The sequence below is a fragment of the Marmota flaviventris genome, chromosome 2 (genome assembly GCF_047511675.1).
Source record: "Marmota flaviventris isolate mMarFla1 chromosome 2, mMarFla1.hap1, whole genome shotgun sequence".
Taxonomy (NCBI): Eukaryota; Metazoa; Chordata; class Mammalia; order Rodentia; family Sciuridae; genus Marmota; species Marmota flaviventris.
The window spans coordinates 131,121,270-131,142,013 of record NC_092499.1 but is presented as its reverse complement, the minus strand read 5'-3'; positions in this window follow the sequence as shown (position 1 = coordinate 131,142,013).

Below are 20,744 nucleotides of genomic sequence, written 5' to 3'. Positions count from 1 at the left end.
TAACCCTAACCCTAACCCTAATCTTATATCTATCTGTATTCATTACTTGAAACCTAACCTTAATTATAACCCTATCCCTAACCCCAACCCTACCATAAACCTATCCCTAGACCTAACCCTCATGCTAGTCCTAACCCTAGCTCAATACTTAACCCTTACTCTAAACATAACCCTAAACTTAACCCCAGTTGTAACACTAACTGTAACCCTAACTCAAGACCTATTCCTAATCATAACCCTAGCTCTAAACTTAGCTCTAACCCTATCTATTACCCTAAACATAACTTTTACCCAAATCTAATCATAGGCCTAACCCTAACCCTATTGTTAACCCAAACTCTACGAATTACCCTAAACCTAACCTGAATCCTAAACCAAACCCTATCATTACCCTAACCATAACCCTAATGCTAGTTTGAGCCCTAAACCTAAATCCTAACCTAAACTAAACGCTAACCCTGACCTAACCCGAATAATTCCCCTAGCTCTAAACTTGATCTTACTTTAAACCTAACACTTACACTAGACATAGTCATCAACCTAACCCTAAAACTATCTTTAATCATAACCCTAGACCCGATGTTAGCCCTAGCCTTAATCCTAGGACTAACACTAAAACAAAACTAGCCCTCATTCTAGCCCTAAACCTAGCTGTAATCATAAACTTAACACTACCCCTACCTCTAACCTTCACCTTACCTCTAAATCTAGCTACAATGCCATCCCTTATCCTAAACTTAACCCTAACCCTAACCCTAACCGTAATGATAGGCTAAGCTGAACACTAACCCTAGCCCTAATCCTAGCCCTAATTTAACTATATTCCTAACCCTAACCCTTAGCACTAAGACTAACTCTAAATTTCACACTAACCCTATCACTAGATCTAACCCTATTCTTTACCATAATCCTAAACCTAGCCCTAACCCTAACCTCAACCCTTGCCCTATCCTTAGTCCTAGCCCCTAACCCTAGATCTAATCCTAACTCTAAATATAACCCTAACACTAAGCCTAAGCCTAAGCCTAAGCCTAACACTAACACTAGCCCTAACCCTAATGCTAATTGTAAAAGTAGCCCTAACCCTAACCCTAGGACTAAAACAAAACTGAGCAGTAGCCCTAACCCTAAACCTTAACTTAAAAAAACCTTAACACTACAACTAGACCTAACCTTAGCCCTAATTAGAGTCCTAACCATAACCTTAAACTAACCCTGACCATGACTCATATCCTAACACTCACCCAGGCTCTAAACACCACTCTAAACTTAAACCAAACCCTAACAGTAACCCTAGCCCTTATTTGAGTCCTAACCCTAACCCTAAAACTAACTCTGACCCTGACTCCTATTCTAATAATAATCCTAGCTCTAAATATCAACATAACCTTAAAACTACCCCTAACATTAGAGGTCTAACCCCTAAAACTAACCCTAAAGAGAACCCTAATTTTAACCCTTGTTCTTACATTAGCTAGCCATTGCCCTAACCTTAGCCCTAACCCTAACAGAAAAACTAGCCCTAACTGAGCCCTAAACCTAGCTTTAACCCTACCCCAAACGCTACCCCTAACACTAACTCTAACCCTATCTCTAACCGTAAGCATAATGCTAACCATAATGGTAACCCTAGACCTATCTTTAATTCTAAGGCTAACAAAAACCCTAACTCAATTAATAGTCCTTAACCTAGCCCTCATTCTAGCTCTAACCCTATCCCAAACCCTAACCCTAACCTGAACCTTATTCTGACCTTAACACTAACCCTAGATCTAAACGTGAGCCTAACCCTAGACCAAACCCTAACACTAGCCCTACAATACTTACGCCTAAGCCTAACCTTCTCACAAGCACTAGACCTAAACATTATCCTAAATCTAGCCTTAACTCTAGCCCTAGCCCTAAGAAAAAAACCTAGCCCTACCCCTAAGAATAACACTTAACCTAACACAAAGACTAAACCTAATCCTAGATATAAACCTAATCCTAATTCTGGCTTTAACCTTAATCTCTGATCTGAACACTGACCCTTCCTTTAACACTAAACCCATCTCTAAATCTGACCCTAAACGAAAACCTAAACCTAATAGTATACCTAGCTATAACCCTAGCCCTACAACTAGCCCTAATCATAACCCTAGCTCTTACATTATCCATAGCCCTTTCCTTTTGCCTTAACCTAACACAAAACCTAGAGCAAATCCTAGGCCTAAACCTAGCCCTAAGCCTACCCCTAACCCTAACTCTACCCCTAACCCTAATCCTAACCCTAGCCTTAGTCCTAAACCTAGCATGAAGCCTATCCCTTACCCTAAATATAAACTTAGACCTATGCCTAACTGTAAAACTAACCCTAGCCCTAATGCTAACCTTAATCCTATTCTTAAACCTAGCTCTAAACCACCCATTACCCTAACGCTAATTCTAACCCTATTGATAACCCTAGCTGTAAGCCAAACCCTAACCCTAACAAAAAAACTAATCCTGGTCCTAACCCTAAACCTAACACTCTCCATAGCCCTTACGCTAGCTCAAACCCTATCCCATACCATAATCCTAAACATAAACATAGCCTTAACCCTAACCCTAAAACTAAATCTAACCCTAACCCTACACCTAAACCTATATGTAACCATATACATTTCCCTAACCCTAATCCTAACCCGAATGATAACCCTGCCATAACCCTAACCCTAACCCTAAACCTACCATAATCCTATCCCTAGACCTAATGCTGAAACTAATCCTCGACCTAGCCCTAGCCTTAACTCTAGCTCAAACCCTTACCCTTACCATAAACATAACCGTAACCCAAATCCTAAACCAAATCCTAGCCCTAATCCTAACCGTAACCATAGCCCAAACCCTAGCTCTAACTCTATCCATTACCCTAACCATAACCCTAAAACTAATTTAATCCTAGCCATAACTCTTACCCTAACTCTATCCCTAGCCCTGATTCTAACCCAAACCCTCAACCTAGCCCTAACCCTTACTCAGTCTCTGACTCTTACCCTTAATTTAACAATAAGATTTACCCTAAGCCTAAGCCTAACCGTAAACCTATCCCTAATCCTAAACTTAACCCTAGACTAAAACCTAGTACTAACCTAACTCATTACCCTAAGCCTAACCATAAACCTCATGATAACCATAGCTGTAACCCCAAACCTATTCTAATCCTAAGCATAAACCTAACCCAAGACCTAACTTTAAATATAATCCTTGCCATAGTATTAACCTTAGCTCAAACCCTAACCATACCCTAAATCTAACCCTAACCCTAGTCCTAACCCTAACCCTAACCTGACATCTAACCCTGTCTATTACCCTAAACCTAATGATAACCCTAGACTTAACCATAATACTAACCCTAACCCTAACCATAACCTTAACCCTAGTCCTAACCTAAACCTAACCCTAGTGTTAGCACTAACCCCAGCTCAAAACCTAAAGCGTACCCTAAACCTTACCCTAAACATAACCCTAGCCCAAACCCTAAACCTCACCCTAACTCTAACCCTAATCCTAACTGTAACCATAGCCCAAACCCTAGCTCTAACTCTATCCATTACACTAACCATTACCCTAAAACTAATGCTAACCCTAGCCCTAAACCTAAACCTAACCCTATCCTAGCCCAGACTGTAAACACAACCCTTGTCCTAGCCCTAACCTAGCTCAATCCCTAACCCTTATACTTAAACTAACCCTAACAATAACCCAAGGCCTAACCGTAATCCTAACCCCAGCCCTAATCCTCACCTTAACACTAGCCCTAACCCTAGCTCAAACCCTACCCATTACCCTAACTCTAAACTTAACCCTAATGATAACACTAGACCTAAAGCTAAACCTACCCTAACCCTAAACATAAACTTAACCCTAGAATTAACAGTGAACCTAACCCTAAATCTAAGCTAGCTCAAACCCTAACCCTAAACCTAAACCTAAACCTAACACTAATCTAAACCAAACCCTATCTTTAACCTGACATCTAAACCTATTACACTAACCCTAATGATAACCCTAGCCCTAACCGTAACACTAATCATGACCATAACCCTAGACCAAACCCTAAATTAACCTTTAACCATAGCCAAAATCCTAGCTCAAACCCTAAACCATATCCTAAACCTAATCCTAAGTGTAACCCTATCCCTAACCCTAACCCTAACTCTAGCCCTAATCCTAACCATTACCCTAGCCCTAACACTAGGTCTAACCCTATAAATTACCCTAATGATAACCATAACCCTAATGCTAACCCTAGGCCTAACCTTAAACCTATCACAAACCCTAACCATGTCCATTACCTTAAACCTTACCTGAATCCTAAACCTAACACTATCCATTACCCTAACCCTAATTATAACCTTAATGCTAATTTGAGCCTTAACCCTAAACTTTAACCTAACTCAAACCCGAAGCTTGACCCTGACCCTAATAATACCCAGCTCTTAATCTGACCTTTTCCCTAAATGTAACATTTTAATTTGATCTGGCTATAAACCTAACCCTAAAAATATCACTAACTATAAACCTAGACCTGACATTAGTCCTGGCCGTAATTCTTACCCTAAACCTAACACAAAACCTAGTCCTAATCCTAGCTTTAAATCTAGCCTCAATCCTAAAACTAACCATAACCATAGCCCTAACCCTAAAGCTAATCATAAAACTAGCGCTAACCCTAACCATAGCACTAAAACAAAACCGAGCAACAGGCCTAACACTAACCTTAACTTAAACCAAACCCTAGCACTACACCTAGATCTAACCCTAGCCCTAATTCGAGTCCTAATCATAACCTTAAAAATAACTGTAAACCTGACACATATCCTGACACTCATCCTAGCTCTAAACACCACCCTAAATTTAAACTGAACCCTAACAGTAACCCTAGCCCTATTTCAAGTCCTAACCCTAATGCTAAAACGAACCCTGACCTGACTGATATCCTAACACTAACCCTTTTAGCTCTAAATATCACCCTAATTTTAAACCTAACCCTAACACTTGACCTACCCCTACCTTTAACCCTAATTGTAACCCTAGTTCTTAATCCTAAATATAGCCATAACTCTAGCCATAGTCCTAAAAAACACCTAGCCCTAGCCCTAAATTAACCATTAACCTAAAGCAAAGACTAACCCTACCCCTAGACCTAACCCTAGTTCTAATTCTGGCCCTAATCATGAACCCAATGCTAACCTGACACTGACACTTACCCTAACACAAACCCTAGCTCTAAACTTCATCCTAACCCAAAACTTAAAACTAACACTAGACATATGTATAACCCTAACCCAAAAAAACTAGCCATAACCATAAGCCTAGCTCTTACATTACCCATAGGCCTAACACTAGTCATAAACCTCACACGAAACCTAGCCCTAATACAAACACTAAACCTAGACCTATGCATAACCTTAACCCTAACCCTAGCACAAATCCTAAACTTAATGCTCGCCCTAGCCCTAACCCTAAATCAAACGCTAACCTTTACTCTAAACATAACCCTAGCTCTAACCCTAACCCTAACCTTATCCCTAATCCTAACTGTAACCATAGCCCAAATCCTAGCTCTAACTTTATCCATTACCTAAAAATAACCCTAACCCTATTGCTAACCATATTCATAACCCTAACCCTAACCCTAATCCTAACCGTAGCCCTGATTCTAAACCTAACCCTCACCCCAGCCCTAATCCTAGCTCAAACCCTAACACTTACCCTAAACCTAACCTTAACACTAGCCTTAGGAGTAACACAAACCCTAGCCCTAATCATAACCTTAACCTAAGCCATAACAGTAGCACTAAACTTATTCTTTACTCTAAACATAAGCCTAAGCCAAATGCTAACCCTTTGCCAACCCTAACCCTATACCTCACACTAACCCTATGCATTACTCTAAACCTAAACTGAACTGTAAACCTAAGTCTATCCATTACACTAACCCTAATTCTAACCCTAATGTTAATATGAGCCCTAACCTTAAACCTTAACCCAAACCAATCTCTAATCCATACTCTGACCCTAATAATAACCTAGCTCTATAACGGAAGCTTCACTAAAACTATCCCTCCCACTGACCCTAGGTCAAAGCCTGACCTTAACACTAAACCGAACCCTAACACTATCCCTACCAGTAAACCTATACCTAAAACTAAACATAACACTAGCACTAGACCTAAACTTAAACCTATCCCTAACACTATCCCTAAACATATCCCTAGACCTGACATTATCCCTGGCCATAATCCTAGCCCTAACCCTAACACAAACCCTAGCCCTAAACCTAGACTTCATCCTAACCTGAACCCTCACCCTAGCCCTATCCCTAAATATAACCCTCAACCTAGCACTGAACCTAGCTATATAACCCCATCCCTTCCCCTAAAACTAACCATAAACCTAGCCCTAACCATAGGCCTAACACTAACAATAATCATAGTGCTAATCCTAGCCCTATTTGAATGCTAAACTTAACCCTACCCCTAACCCTAGCCCTAAGACTACCTCTAACTCACACCCTAGCCCTATTTCTATTTATAACCCTATTCATTACCATAACCCTCAAAAGAGCCCTAAACTTAGCCCTAACCCTTGCCATAGTTCTAAAACTAGATCTAAACAAAACTCTAAATCTAACCCTAATCTTAAGCCTAAACCTTATTCTACAACTAGCTCTAACACTATTGCTAATCCTACAACTAGGTCTAACCTTAGCCCTAGCCCTAAAACAAAACTGAGCCATTGCTCTAAACCTAAATCTCAATGTAAACCAAACCCTAACCCATAACTAGCCATAACCTGAGCTCTAATTCAAGTCCTAGGCCTAAAACTAACCTTCACTCTGACTCATATCCAAACACAAACCCTAGCTCTAAATATCACCCTAACCCTAAAACTAATGCTAATACTAGACCTAGCTGAAACCCTAACCCTAAAACTAACCCTAATCGTAATCCTAGTTCTTACATTAGCCTTAGCCAAACCCTAGCCTCTAACACAAAAATAGTCCTAATCCAAGCCCTAATACTAGATTTAACCCTAACCCTATCCCTAAAACTAGCCCTAAATCTAACCCTAATCCTAGCCCTAACCGTAGCTCTAATCAGATCCATTACCCTAAGCCAAACCCTATCCATAATGCTAACTCTAGTCCTAGTCCTAATCCTTAGCCAACCCCAAACAATAACTCTATTACTAGTCCTAACACTAGCCCTCAATCTCTATCTAACCCTAACCCAAAACCTCACCCTGACAGTCACCCTTATTCTGAACCTAATACTAATTATAGGTCTAAACCTTACCCTAAACTGAAACTGAAACTAGCCCTACCCGTAAACTTATACCTAAACCTAACCTTAACACTACCCTAGACCTAAACCTAATCCTAAATCTAGCTATTATTTTAGCCCTTGACCTAAACAAAAACTTAGTCCTAGCCCTAACACTAACCCTTAACCTAAACTAAACACTAACCCTACCACAAGTCCTAGTTTGGCTTTCACCCTAATCCTAACTTTAACCTGAACACTGGCCCTGACACTAACATTAAACCTAGCTCTAAACCTCACCCTAACCCAAAATCTAAACCTAACAATAAACCTAGCCATAACCCTAACCCTAAAACTAGCTCTAATCAGAACCCTAGATCTTACATTAAATATAGCGCTAACCCTAGGCCTAAAAATAACAAATAATTTAAATAACCCTAAACCTAATTGAGGCCTAAACGTACCCTAAGCATAACCCTCACCCTAACCCTAACCCTAGTCCTAACCCTAACCCTAACCATCACCTTAGTCCTACCCCTAGCTCAAAGACTAACCCTTAGTCTAAACATAACCCTCGCACTATCCCTAACGATAAGTCTAACCATAGCCCTAATCCTAACATTAATTCTACACCTAACATTAGCCTAACCCTAGGCATTACCCTAAATATAACTCTATCCCTAATGATAACCCAATCCATAACCCTAACTGAAAACCTACCCAAATCATAAACCTAACCCTAGACCTATGCCTAAACCTAAACCTTGTCATAGCCTTAACCCTAACTAAAAACCTAACTTTTACCTTAAATCCAACAGCAATCCTAGCCCTAAAACTAAACTTAAACCTAAACCTAATATTAATCATAAAGCTAACCTTACATCTAATCCAATCTATTATCCTAAACCTGATCCTAACCCCAAAGAAAACCCTAGCCCTAATTCTAAACCTAACCCTGACCATAACACTAAACCTAACCCTCTTCCTAGACCTAACCCTAGCTCAAAACCTAACCTTTACCCCAAATCTAACCCTAACCTACCCTAAGCTAGGGTTACTAGCCCTAACCCAAAAACTAACCTAACTCTATCCCTAATCTTAACCTAACCCTAGCCATAACCATAGCTCTAACCCTATATATTATCCTTATGAAAACCCTAATTCTAAAGCTAATCCTAGGCTTAACCATAATCTTTGTGCTAACCCTAAAGCTCTCCATTGCTGTAAACCTAACCCTAAAACTTAACCTAACCCAATCAATTACCCTAACCCTAACCCTAATGCTCATTTGAGCCCTATCCCTGAACCATAACCTAAAACAAACCCTAACATTGCTCCTGACCCTAAAAATACACCTAGCTCTAAACCTGACCTTTACCCTAAGCCTAACACTTACACAAAACTTAGACAAAAACCAACCCTAAATCTACCCCTAAGTGTAACACTAGACCTGACATTAGCCCTAGCCCTAATTCTAGACCTAACCCTACAACAAATCCTAGCCCTCATCCTAGCCCTTAACCTAGCCTTAGTCACAACCCTAACCCTATCCCTATCCCTATCCCTAATTCTAACCCTCACCCTACCTCTAAACCTAGCTATAACACAATACCTTATTCTAAAATTAACTATAACCCTAGCCCTAACACTAGGCCTAAGCTGAACACTAACCCTAGCCCTAATCCTAGCCCTAACTTAGCCCTATCCCTAAAACTAACCAAAACCCTAGGCCTAAGACTAACTCTAACTCTCACCCTAGTCCTACCCTAGTTCTAACCCTATTGTTACCACAACCATAACCCTAGCCCTAACCCTTGCCCTATAGTTAGACCTAGCCCTAATCCTAGATCTAACACTAAATCAAATTCTAACCCTAACCCAAAGCCTCAGCCTAACACTAAAACTAGCCCTAACCCTAATGCTAATCTTATTATTAGTCCAAACCCTAAATCTAGGACTAAAAACAAACTGAGCAACAGCCCTAACCCTAAACCTTAACTTAAACCAAACCTTAACACTACACCTAGACGTAACCCTAGCCCTAATACAAGTCCTAACCCTAACTTTAAAACTTACCCTGACCCTGACTCATATCCTAACACTTATCCTAGCTCTAAAGTCCACCCTAAATTTAAAGCAAATCCCAACATTAACTCTAGCCCTAATTCAAGTCATAACCCTAACGTTAAAGATAACCCTGACCCTGACTGATATCCTAACAGTCACCATCGCTCTAAACACAGCCCTCACCTTAAACCGAACACTAACAGTAACCCTAGCCCTTATTTGAGTCCTAACCCTAACCCTAAAACTAACCCTGATGCTGAATCATATCCTAATAATAATCCTAGCTCTAAATATTGCCCTAACCTTAAACCTAAACCTAACACTAGACCCACCCCTAACCCTAACCCTAAAACTAACCCTAAATGTAATCCTGGCTTTTACATTAGCCAATGCCCAAATCTAGCCCTAACATTAACACAAAAAACTAGCTCTAATCTGAGCTCTAAACATATATTTAATCCTAACCCTAACCCTAACTCTAACTCTAGCATTAACCCTAGCTCTAAGACTCTCCCTTAACTTAAGAAAAACCCTAACCCTAATGGTAACCCAAGACCTATCTCTAATCCTTAGGCTAACCAAAACCCTAACCCTATTAATAGTCCTAACCCTAGCCCTCATTCTAGCTCTGACCCTATCCCAAACCCTATCAATAACCCTGACCCTTATTCTGACCCTAACACAAAACCTAGGTCTAAAACTGAACCTAAACCTAGAACAAACCCTAACCCTAGCCCTAGACCTAAACCAAATCCTAAATCTAGCCTTAACTCTAGCCCTAGACCTAAACATAAACCTAGCTCTAGCCCTAACAATAATCCTTAACCTCACTCAAACACTAACCCTAAACCTAGACCTAAACATAATCCTAATTCTGGCTGTAACCATAACACTAACTCTAACCCAAACACTGACCCTGCCTTTAGAGTAAATTTATCTGTAAATCTGACCCTATCCCAAAATGTAAACCTAACACTAGACCTAGCCATAACCCTAACCCTATCACTAGCCCTCAAAATAAATCTAGCTCTTACATTACCCATAGCCCTAACACTAGGCCTAAACCCATAACACAAAACCTAAAGCTAATCCTAGGCCTAAATCAAGCCTTAAGCATAACCATAACCCAAACCCTAGCCCTAACCCTAACCTAACCCACGCCTTAGTCCTAATCCTAGCTCCAAGCCTAAATATTACTCTAAACATAAACCTACATCTATCCCTCAATCTAACCCTAACCCTACCCTAATCCTAACCTTAACCCTAGCCCAAAACCTAGCTCTCAACCTACCCATTACTCTAAACCTAAACCTAAACTTATTGATAATCCTAGGCTTAATGTTAAACCTAAACCTAACTGGAAAACTAACTATAGACCTAACTTTAAACCTCACATTTGCATAGACCTAATCTAACCTAACTCAAAACCTAACCCTTACTATAAACCTAAACATAACCATAGCCCTATCTCTAAGCCTAAACCTCAGTCTAACATTAAACATAGCCCTTAATCTACATCTAATCATATACATTACCCTAACCCTAACCCGATCCCTAATGATGTCACTAGCACTAATCCTAACCCTAACCCTATGAGTACTATAATCTTATCCCTAGAAGTAACCCTAAACCTAACCCTCTCCCTGGCCCTAACCCTAGCTCAAAACCTAACTCTTTTGCTAAACATAAACCTAAGCCTAACCCTAGTTTTAACCCTAACCCTAATTCATGACCTATTCCTAACCATAAACCTAGCCCTAAACTTAGATCTAATTCTATCCATTATACTAAACATAACCCTTACCCTAATGCGAACCCTAGGCCTAACCTTAACCCTATCACTAACCCTAACCCTAAAATTACACTAAACCTAATGTAAACTCTAAACCAAACCCTATTATTACCCTAACCCATATACTAGTGCTAATTCAAGCCCTAACCCTAAACCCTAACCTCAAACAAACTGTAACACTGAATCTGACCCTAATAAATCTCCAAACTCTAAAGCTGACTTTTACACTAAACCTAACCTTTAAACTAGACCTAGCCATAACCCTAATTCTAAAACTATCCCCAACCGTAAGCTTAGACTTGACATTAGCCATAGCCCTAATCCTAGCCCTAAACCTAATACAAGCCCAGCCCTTATCCTAGCCCTAAACCCAGCCTTAATCCTATCACTAAACCTAACTTTAGGCCTAAACCCAAAACTAACCCTAGACCTAATCTCAGCACTAATTTAGTCCTATTCCTAACCCTAGCACTAACCCTAGCCCTAAGACTAAATCTAACTCTTACCCTAGCTTTATCCCTAGTTCTAACCCCATCCCTTACCGGAACCCTAATCCTAGCCCTAACCCTAGCCTTAACCCTACCTCTATCATTAGTTCTAGCCCTAACCTAGATCTAATTTTAACTCTAAATCAAACCCTAACCCTACGTCTAACCCTAACCCTAACCCTAAATCTAAATCTAACGTTAACACTAGTCCTAAAACAAAACCGAGCCATAGCCTTAACCCTAACACTTAACCTAAACCAAACCCTAACCCTAAACCTAACCATAGCTTTAATCCTAGTTTTAATCTGAAAACTACAACACTGACCATGACTCTGACCATAATACTAACCCTAGTCTAAACATCACCCTAACCCTAACCCTAAACTTAACACTAGATCTACCACTAACCCTAACCCTAAATTTAACCCTAATTTTCACCCTGGTACTTACATGAGCCTTACCCCAAACCCTACCATTATGTTAACCCTAAACCACGCCCAAATCCAAGCCCTAAACCGAGTTTTAACCGTAAACCTAATCCTAAACCTAGCCCTAATAAAAATCATAACCCTAGCCCTAACCCTATCTCTAACTCTATTCATTGACATAACCACAACCCTAGGAGTAAACCTAACCCTATCCCTAATTCTAAACCTATGCATTATTCTAAATCAAACCTAAACCCTAAACCTCACCTATCGTTTCACTAACACTAACCATAACACTAATTCAAGCCCTAACTCAAAACCTTAACCTATCCCAAACTTCTAACCCAGAACTTGACCCTAATAATACCCCTAAACCTGACCCTAACCCTAAACCTAACCTTTACATTACATGTAGCCATAAATCTAACCCTAAAATTATCTTTAACCATAAACCTAGATCTGATATTAGCTCTAGTTCTAATCCTAGCCCTAACACTAAAATAAACCATAGCCCTCATCCTAGCCCGAAACCTAGCCTTAATCATAATCCTAACCCTAACCATAGCCCTAACCCTAATTCTAACCCTCACCCTATCTCTAAACCTAGCTATAATGCCATTCCTTATCATAAACTTAACCGTAACCATAACCCTAACACTAGGCCTAAGGTGAACACTAACCCTAGCCCTAATTCTAGCCCTAATTTAACCCTATCCCTAACCCTAACCTTAACCCTAGCCCTAAGACTAACTCTAACTCTCAAAGTAGCCCTATCCCTACTTCTAACCCTATCCATTACTGTAATCCTAACCCTAGCCCTATCCCTAGCCCTAAACCTAGCCATAACCATTGTCTAATCTTTATTCCTAATCGTAACCCTGGATCTAACCCTAACTCTAAATCTAACCCTAAACCTAAGCCTAAGCCTAACATTTACACTAGCCCTAGCCCTAACACTAATCATAAAACTAGCCCTAATCCTAACCTTTACAGTAGAACAAACCCAAGCAATAGCCCTAACCCTAAACCTTAACCTAAACCAAACCTTAACACTACACCTAGTCCTAACCCTAGCCTTAATTCGAGACCTAATCTTAACCTTAATACTAACCCTAACTCTGACTCATATCCCAACACTCCCCCTAGCTCTAAACACCACACTAACCCTAAATCAAACCCTTACAATAACCCTAGCCTTAATTTGAGTCCTAACCCTAACACTAAAAGTAAACCTGACCCTGACTGTTAACCTACCACTAACACAGCTCTAAATTTCACCCTAACCTTAAACCTAATCATAGCACTAGAGGTTTATCCCCTAACCATCACCCTAAAACTAACCCTAAAAACCATAGTTCTTACATTAGTCATTGCTCGAACCCTAGCCTTAACCCTAACAAAAAACTAGCCCCTAATCCGATCCCTAAACCTAGCTTTAATCCGAACCCTAGCCCTAATCCTATCTCTAACCCTATCACTTACCCTATGCCAAACGCTAAACCTAATGTTAATCCTAATTGTAATCCTAACCCTAATCCTTAACCTAACCCAAACCCTAAACCTAGTCCTCATTCTAGCTCTAACCATAAACCAAACCCTAATCCTAACCCTGACCCTTATTCTGACCCTAACACTAATCATAGGTCTAACCCTAAACCAAATCCTAACACTAGCCCTGCTGGTAACCTTATACCTAAACCTAACCCTAACACTAGCCCTAGACCTAAACCTAATCCTAATCTTTCCATAACACTAGCCCTAGACCTAAAGAAAAACGTAGCTTTAGTCCTAATAGTAACCCTTAGCCTAAAGCCAAAAACTAACCTTTCCCCTAACCTTAACCCTGGTCCTAGTTCTGGCTTTCACATTAACCATAATCCTAAACCAAATGCTGACCCTGACACTAACACTAACACTAGCTCTAAACATCACCCTAACCCTAAACCTAACCCTAAAACTATACTTAGCTCTAACATTAACCCTAAAACTTGCCCTAATCATAACAAAGTTCTTACATTTAACATAGCCCTAACCTATTGCAAAACCTAGCCCTAACCCAGGCCCTATCCTAGCTTTAACCCTAAAGTTAACCATAACCCTACACTTAGCCCTAACCCTAAACCTAGGCCTAACCCTAGAACTAATCCTAAGCAAAACACTAGCCATATCACTAGCTCTAACCCTATCTATTCCCCTAATAATAACCATAATACTTCTTAGAACCCTAGGCCAAACCCTAATCCTATTCTTTTTTTTTTTAATTTTTTATTGTTGGCTGTTCAAAACATTACATAGTTCTTGATATATCATATTTCAAAATTTGATTTAACTCTAACCCTATCCATTACCCTACACCTAACCTGAACTCTAAACCTGAAACTCTCATTAACCTATTCCTAACCATAATGATAACTGGAGCCTTAACCCTAAACCTTAATTTAATAAAAATCCTAATCCTGACCCTGACCTAATAATACCCATAGCTCTAATCCTGACCCTAACAAGAAACCTGTCCCTTACAATAGACCTAGCTATAAACCTAACACAAAAACTCTCCCTAACTGTAACCCTAGACCTGACATTAGCCCTATCTCTAATCCTAATCCTAATCTTAACACAACACTTAGCCCACATCCTAGACATAAACCTCACCTTAATCATAAACCTATCCCTAACCATAACCTTAAGTCTAATCCTCATCCTAGCCCTAAAAGTGGCTATAATCCCATCCCTTAACCTAAACCTAACCCTAATCCTAACCCTAACACTAACCCTAGCCCTAAATCTAGGCCTAGCACTAACACTAACCCTAGTCCTAATCCCAGTCCTAATTTAGCTCTATCCCTAACCCAAACCTAACCCTCACCCTAAGACTAACTCAAAATCTCTCCCTAGCCTTATACCTAGTTCTAAACCTATCCCTTAGCATCACCGTATACCTAGCCCTAAACTTAGCCCTAATCCTAGCCCTATCCTCACCCCTAGCTCAAAGCCTAGATCTAAACCTAACTCTAAAAATAACCCTAAGCCTTATCCTAAACCTCACACTAACACTAGCCCTAATCCTAACAAAATTTGCAAGATAGATTCCATCTATTACCCATGAATGGTGTTTTGTGAGGTAGCTGGTTCTGGAGTGACCTTGTGCTGTGTCCAGAGCTCCATCTGTTGACTCTCAAACTAAGCCTCTGTGTTCTGTACTTCCTTTCATCTGCACAGAGAGCACCCATGCGGCTGACACTGCTGTCTGTGCCCAGAGAAACTGCACAGCCGAGCCTTCCATCTGAGCTGAGAGCACCCATGTGACACATGTTTTCTTAAAATTTCCATGATACTGGGCAAGATTTGCCTTACTATGCTTCACAGGTTCGGGCATTCTCGGTTCAATGGTTCGCTGTCAGGAACAGTCTGTATTTTAAGGTTTCCTTTCATTATGGCTTATTGATATGAATGAAAATTGAGTTGGAAATCAAACAGGGTTGGCAGGAGGTGCTTGAAACTTCACAAAATCAGTTCTCAATGGGCACTCTCTGGTTTCTTTCTTTTGAAGGTAGGCCAAAGATGAAGCATGCAAAAGAAACTGTATCCGAGAGCCCTTAAGAAGAAAACAGAAACATGTATGTACTGAAATAAGTCTCCCATCAATTTGATCAGATTTCTTTGGTTCTGTGTAGTATTTATCTTTTAGCTTGCTCCACTAGGCTCCCCAAGGTTGGCACTTCTAGTATCAATGGTTCTCTAAACAGGTAAGTGTTAGTGTTACAGTTAGGGTTAGGGCTAGGTTTAGAGCTGGTGTTAGAGTTAGAGTTTATTTTGTTCAAATTTCTTTGATACTGGGAAGATTTATCTTTTACCTTGCCTTCTATGTGCCCCAGTTTGGGGCCTTCTCTGTTCAATAGTTCGCTGTTGGGAATAGTTTGTTTTTAATGTCTCACTTCATTTTGACCTCTATGGGTAAATGAAAATGGAGCTGGAAATCAGAGGGTTGGTGCTAGCTCGTTGAAACTTCACATACTCTATCAGTTGTCCGTGGGAACTCTCTGGTTTCTTCCTTGTAAAAGTTGCCATAAGCTGAAGCATGCAAAACAACTTTATCCAACAGCAATTTAGGAGAAAACAGGGCAATATGCATGTACTGAAATACCTCCCCCAATTATTTGGTCAGATTTCTATGATATTGTGCAGGATTCATCTTTAAGCTTGACCCACTAATGTTTTGAACAACCAATTAAAAAAAAAATAAACTTTTATGATCAAAGGTTCCCTTAACAGGTTAGGCTTAGGGTTATGGTTAGTGTTAGGGCAAGTTTTAGAACTAGTGTTAGGGTTAGAGTTAGTTCTTATCAACGTTTTGGATATTAGGCAGGATTTGTCTTTTTTCCTATTCTTAGTATGCTCCCCATGTTTGGGCTTCATAGGTAAAAGGGTTTGCTCTCAGGAGCAGTTTTAATTTTCATGTTTCAATTCATTTTGCACTATAGTGGTGAATGGAAATGGAGCTGATCTCAAACAGGGTTTGTGCTAGCTGCTTGAAACTTCACACACTCAATCAGTTCTCAGTGCACATTCTCTCATTTGTTTCTTGTGGTAGTAGCCAAAAGCTGACTTAAAAAGAAAAGCTTTATCTGTGAGCACTTTACGAGCAAGCTTCAATTTTTTTTTTGCATGGATTACTTTGATATTGTACAGGATTCATCCTTTTCCTAGTCTTAGTAGGATCCCCAAGTTTGGGTTTTCAAGGTTTGCCAGTTCACTGTCAGGAAAAGTTGGAATTTTTAGGTTTCACTTTATTATAGCCTATAGACGTGAATGAAAATGGAGCTGGAAATCAAACAGAGTTACTACTAAATGCATGAAACTTTACAAACTCAATCAGCTCTCTGTGGGAACTCTCTGGTTGTTCTTCGTGAAAATACCTTAAACTGAAGCATGAAAAAATAATTTATCCCAAGAGCACATTAGGAGAAAACAGGGAAATATGCACTTAATGAAATACCTCCCCAAATTATTTGGTCAGATTTCTTTGATACTGCACAGGATTCATCTCTTAGCTTGCCCCACTGGACTCCTTTATTTGGGGACTACTATGATCAATGGTTTTCTAAACAGGTTAGGTTAGATTTAGTATTAGGTTAGGGCAAGGTTTGAATATAGTGTTTTGTTAAATTTAGTTTTTTTCAAAAATCTTTGATACTGGGCACAATTCAACTTTTACCTAGCATTACTATATTTTCTATGTTTGGGCCTCTTGGGTCAAGGGTTTGCTCTCCTGAACAGTTTGTATTTTAAGTTTTGGTTTCATTTTTACCTATGCATGTAAATGGAAATGGAGCTGGAAATCCAACAGGGTTGGTGCTAGCTACTTCAAACCTCACACACTCAGTTTTCTATGGGCATTATCTGTTTTTTTTCCTTGTAAAAGTAGCCCTAAGCTGAAGCATGCAAAGCAACTTTATGTGAGAGCACTTTAGAATAAAACAGGGAAATAGGCATGTACTGAAGTACCTCCCCAATTATTTGGTCAGATTTCTTTGATATTGTGAAAGATTCATCTGTTAGCCTACCCAACTTGGCTCCCCAATGTGGGACTTCTAGGAACAAAAGGACTCTAAACAGGTTAAGGTTACTGTTAGGGTTAGTGCTAGGACTAGCATTAGACCTAGTGTTAAGGTAAGAGTTAGTTTTGTTTTCAAATTTTTCTATGACACTGTGCAGGATTCATCTTTTTCCTATTTTGACTATACTCCAAATGTTTGGGCCTCCTACGTAAAAGGTTTTGCCTTCCGGAACAGTTTCAATTTTCATGTTTCTCTTCCTTTTTCCCTATAGGGGAGAATGTAAATGAAGCTGGTAATCGAAAATGGTTTGGGCTAGCTGGTTGAAACTTCACACACTCCATCAATTTTCAGTAAGCATAATATGGTGTTTGCAATGGAAGTAGCCCTAAGATGAAGTAGAAAGTAACAGCTTTATCTCTGAGTGCTTTAGGAGCAAGCAGAATACCCGTGTCCTGAGCTTCAATTTTTTTTTGGTTGGATTAATTTGATACTGTAGAGGATTTATCCTTGACCTAGCCTTAGTAGGCTGCCCAAGTTTGGGCCTTCAGGTACAATGGTTCAGTGTCAGGAACAGTTTGAATTTTTAGGTTTCACTTCATTATGGCCTATAGGTGTGAATGCAATGGAGCTGGAAATCAAACATTGTTGGTGCTAGCTGCATGAAGCTTCACACACTCAATCACCTCTCTGTGGGCACTGTTTTTTTTTTTGTTTTTTTTTTTTTTTTTTTTTTTGTGAAAGTACCTTAAGCTGAAGCATGAAAAACAATTTATCCATGAGCACTTTAAGAAAAAAACAGAGAAATATGAATGTACTGAAATATCTCCCCCAATTTTAAATCAAATCTCTTTTATACTGCACAATATTCATCTGTTAAGTTGCACTGCTAGGCTCCCCAATTTGGAACTTCTATGATCATAGGTACTCTAAACAGGTTAGAATTAGGTTAGGATTGGGTTACATCTAGTGTTAGAGTTACAGTGAATTTTGTTCAAATTCTTTTGATACTTGGCGTAATTCGTCTTTTACCTAGCCTTACTATTTTCCCCAGGTTTGGGCCTTATCCCTGTCCAGATCAGTTTGTATTTTAAGGTTTCCTTCATTTTAACCTATACGGGTAAATGGAAATGGAACTTGAAATCAAACAGGGTTGGTCCTCACTGCTTAAAACTGCACATACTCAATCAGTTCTATGTGGGCACTCTGATTTCTTCCTTGTGAACTTTTCCCAAAGCTGAAGCATGTAAAAACATCTTTATCTGAAAGTACTGTAGGAGACAACAGGGAAATATACATGTACTGAACTACCTCCCCAAATTACTTGGTCAGATTTCTTTGATACGGCACAAGATTCATCTGTTAGGTTGCCCCACTAGGCTCCCTTAGTTTGGAAATTCTATGAAAAAAGGTTCTCTAAACAGATTAGGGTTAGGTTTATGGTTATGGTAAGGGCTAGGTTTAAACCTAGTGCTAGGGTTAGAGTCAGTTTTTTTTCATATATCTTTGATACTGGGCAGGATTCCTCTTTTACTTAGCCTCACAATGTTCCCTGGTTTGGACCTTCTTGGTTCAATCATTTGCTATCAGGAACAGTTTGTATTTTAAGGTTTCACTTTTTTTGAACCATTTTGTTGAAGAGAAATGGAGCACGAAATCAAACAGGGTTGTTGCTAGCTGCTTGAAACTTCACACACTCAATCAGTTCTCTGTGGGCACTCTCTGGTTTGTTCCTTGTGAAATTAGTTATAAGCTGAAGCATGCAATACAAATTTATCTGAGAACACTTTAGGAGAAAACAGGGAAATATGCATGTACTGAAATAGCTCCCTCATTTTTTTTGTCAGATTTCTTTGAAACTGCCCATGATTCATCTGTAAGCTTGCCCCCCTAAACTCCCCAATTTTGAAACTTCTATGATCAAAGTTTCTATAAACATATTAGGTTTAGGGTTAGACTTAGTGTTAGGACTAGGTTTAGACCAGGTGTTAGGGTTAGAGTTAGGTTTTTTTTTGTTGTTTTGTTTTGTTTTAATTTCTATGATACTGGCAGGATTCGCTTTTTTCCTATTTTGACTATACTCCAAATGTTTGGGCCTCCTATGTAAAAGGGTTTTATCTCAGGAACAGTTTCAATTTTCATGTTTCTCTTCTTTTTGCCCTATAGGGGTGAATGGAAATGAAGCTGGAAATCAAACAGGGTTTGTGCTAGCTGCTTGAAACTTCACATACTCAATCAGTTCTCAGTGAACATTCTCTGATTTGTTTCCTGTGAAGTATCCCTTAGCTGAAGTAGAAAGAAACAGCTTTATCTCTGAGTGCTTTAGGAGCAAGCGAAATACACATGTACTGAAAGAGTTCTGAATTATTTTGGTCAGATTACTTTGATACTTTACAGGATTCACCTTTGACCAACCTTAGTAGGCTTCTCATGTTTTGGGCCTTCAAGGTTCAATGGTTCAATGTCAGGAACAGTTTGAATTTTTAGTTTTCACTACATTATGGCCTATAGGTGTGAATGGAAATGGAGCTGGCAATCAAACAGGGTTGTTGCTAGCTGCATGAAACTTCACAGACTCAATCACTTCGCTGTGGGCATGCTCTGGTTTCTTCCTTGTGAAAGTACCTTAAGCTGAAGCATGAAAAAACAATTTATCCAAGAGCACTTTAGGAGAATACAGGGGAAATAGGCATGTACTAAAACACCTTCCCCAATTATTGGTCAAAATTTTTGATACTGGGCAGGATTCATATGTTACCTTGCCCTACTAGGCACCCCACGTTTGGGAATTTTATGATCAAGCTCTATAAACAGGAAAAGCTTAGTTTTAGGATTAGGGTTAGGGCTAGGTTTAGAACTAATATTCGGGTTAGTTTTGTTCAAATTTCTTTGATACCGGTCAGGATTCATCTTTTACCTAGCATTACCATGTTTCCCAGGTTGGGCCTTCTCAGTTCAAGGTTTGCTGTCAGGAATAGTTTGTGTTTTAAGGTTTCACTTCATCTTGACTTCTATGGGTTAGGATTAGTGTTAGGGCTATGGCTCGGTTTTGTTTTAGGGCTAGGGCTAGGGTTAGGGCTAGATTTTGAATTAGTGTTAGGATTAGGGCTAGTGTTAGGATGAGG